This window comes from Podarcis vaucheri (assembly GCF_965113315.1).
Source record: "Podarcis vaucheri genome assembly, chromosome: 11".
NCBI classification, from domain to species: domain Eukaryota; kingdom Metazoa; phylum Chordata; class Lepidosauria; order Squamata; family Lacertidae; genus Podarcis; species Podarcis vaucheri.
This window is the reverse complement of record NC_138749.1, coordinates 33,317,930-33,320,764: the sequence shown is the minus strand read 5'-3', so window position 1 is coordinate 33,320,764 and position 2,835 is coordinate 33,317,930. Positions and strand designations below refer to the sequence as shown.

Genomic DNA, 2,835 nt, shown 5'->3' with positions numbered 1-2,835 from the left:
AGAAATCAAAAGCAATAAAAAAAACCTTTACAAAATGCTTTGATGCCGATCCTATTTGCCTCTCTGTGTTCCTGATTTCATTGTCAAACTCCTCAGTTGGTAGTTAACATCTACTTGGACCTGTCAGTCACACAGGTCCACCATTACTTTTAAGGATAGCATCCTTGGATTCATGCTCATGGTTTAAGCTTATTGTTGAGAAGCAGATGACTAGAATTGGATGCTCTGTTTCCTTGAAAGTTTATGACATCTTTTCCGTTTCCGGCCGTCGTCGCGAGAAGAGGGATTCTGCACGATGTCTGCCCATCTGCAATGGATGATAGTGCGCAACTGCTCGAGTTTCCTTATCAAAAGGAACAAGCAAATATATAGCACAGAACCAAACAACCTCAAAGCCCGCAATTCTTTCCGCTACAATGGACTGATTCATCGCAAGACTGTTGGGGTGGAACCTGCAGCTGATGGGAAGGGCATTGTTGTGGTCCTCAAGAAGCGTGCAGGCCAGCGGAAGCCAGCCACCTCTTACGAGAAGATCACCATCAACAAAAATGCCCATGCCACTCTTAGCAGCCTCCGCCACATCATCCGCAAGAACAACTACCGCAAAGACCTGCGCATGGCTGCTCTGCGTCGTGCCAGTGCAATTCTGCGCAGCCAGAAGCCGGTGGTGGTGAAGAAGAAGCGAACTCGGGCTACAAAGGCTACATAAAACAGTTGTCAGATTATCCAATAAAGGATTAGAACCAGAAAAAAAAGAAAGTTTATGACATCAGCCAGCAGGCCTCTAAAGGAAAGATGTAAATTAGATAATTGAAATAAACATTTTATTAGCAGCATTTATTTAATGATAAATAATATTAAAAATATAAATGCTTGCAAACAAATTCTTCCACCTCAAAAACCAGAGAAACAACACCATATGCATTTTTCAGCTACATGGGCCACCTACAATTTCATTTCAGAAAGGCCCATCTCACAATTTCACCATATAGTACTCCAGCAATACTTTAATTAAAGAAAATTTGATTCCTCAAATTCCTGAGATTTAAAACAATGGAACAATTATACAGCAAGCTCCTCTGTTTAGGTTAATAAAAGAACCATGTAAGAAAAATTACAAGATCAAATAAATACTTCCCCCCTTTTTTGTGGAAAAAAAGTAATTGATTGATATGGCTACTAAGATCTGTATTAATGTCTCACTGATTAGCCAACCTCATTTTCCTTGCTTCATAAAAGTACAGCTCATAATTGTCAGATGTATGCTTCCTGATTGGTTTGCTTTGCAGCCAGAAAATGAAACTCTAACTCATTAACCTTCTTTGTCTTTCAAGAAGAGGTTTTGTTGTTGTTGTTTTTAATGTTGATTACTGTTCGGAGTGGCTGGCATACTCTTGTGTATTTATTGCCTGAAGTCATTCCCAGGGTTTGCAGAGGTGCCTATTAACAAAGATGGTCAGTTACAAGTTCCCTCTTGCTGTTTAGTGCATGCAGCAATCAGCCTCATGAGAATTCTGGCCCTTATCAGTCAATGAAAAATTAAGGGATTATTTTATTTGTTCAAGGGCTAAAACTGTTTTTGTAATGGCCTGCACAGCTTTTTTTTTTAAAGGGCATTCTCATGCAACATGCCTGTGTCTCCTGGTATGTGATGCAAAAACTATCACACACAGATACATTTACCAGAGATAAGTTTGGAGCATCTACATTGCATTTATATTGCAGATTATATTGTATATCTCAGATTGCATTTCCACTTTTGACAGTTTTTGGTGTGACAGTAAAATGTAAAATAATAACATAAGTGCAGCTCTGTTGGATCAGGCAAAAGACCCATCTAGTCCAGCACTGAGTTCTCACAATTGCCAAAAAGATGCCTGGTGTGATGGCCTGGGATTCCGATTCAGAGGCTGAACCGGAGGAATCCCAGCCTGCACAGGAGTCTCCGGGGCCGGCTGAACTGGGGCAGGGCCTTGGATCTGAAGCGCCTGCACCTGTGCCGGATCCTCAGGAGCAGGCACCAGGTGATTCCACTCTGGCTCCGGGGGTGATTGAGGACTCAGTGCCTACAGGTGAGTCTCCTCCTGGGTCCATTAACCCTTCAGCCTCTCCTGAACTGCAGAGGCTCAGGGCAGAGAGGTGAAGGGAGCTGGTTTCTCCCAGGAGGAGTGCTCACCTTAAGGCCAGGGGAGGCGGGTCTCCTGGGGGCCGGGACCGCTCCTGGCCTCAGAGAAGATAAAGGCCAGTCAGCCCAGTCCCAGGTTGCGGGAGCAACGTCGTCATTGAGTACCTGCTCCTACCCGGACCCACACCTGACCTTCCAGTGTTCCTGTCCCCACCCGGCTTCCTGCTTCGGACCTCACCTCGCTCCTTGTGAACTGTTTCCAGGCTAGTGACCCAGGACTGATCTTTGACTACGATAATGGTAACCTACCCCCTGGGACCAGCACACCTATACAATGCACATAAGCAGGATCTGAGTGCAGGCACTCTCAACATTTGCCATTCCCAGCAGATTTGAGGAACAGTTTTAAGACAGGTGTAGAGAACATGTAGCCTTCCAGATGTTGTTGAACTCCAACTACCACCAGTCCCAACCAGCATGATCAATGGTCAGGGATTATGGGGTGTGCAGTCCAATAATATCTGGTGCATGACTAGCCCAGTGCCCCTGCTCTGAGATAACACAAATGTTACCAGAATATTTTTGAGCATTGTGTCATTGACATGGCAAACAGAGGATAATCTTGCCCCAAGTTCTGTGACTATGAGCTACAGTCACTTTTCAGGTGATTATTCTTGATGCAATAGGATTCAGTCCTCCAAATCCAATTA

The 2,835-nt window shown here is 44.3% G+C and overlaps 1 pseudogene across 1 annotated transcript; it reads left to right on the top strand.

Moving 5' to 3' along the window:
* The first annotated feature begins 256 nt into the window (after positions 1–256).
* Positions 257–759, top strand: LOC309514595 (large ribosomal subunit protein eL28 pseudogene; annotated as a pseudogene). The gene has a single exon. The product of its transcript is annotated as a large ribosomal subunit protein eL28 pseudogene (transcript).
* Positions 760–2,835: the final 2,076 nt, after the last annotated feature.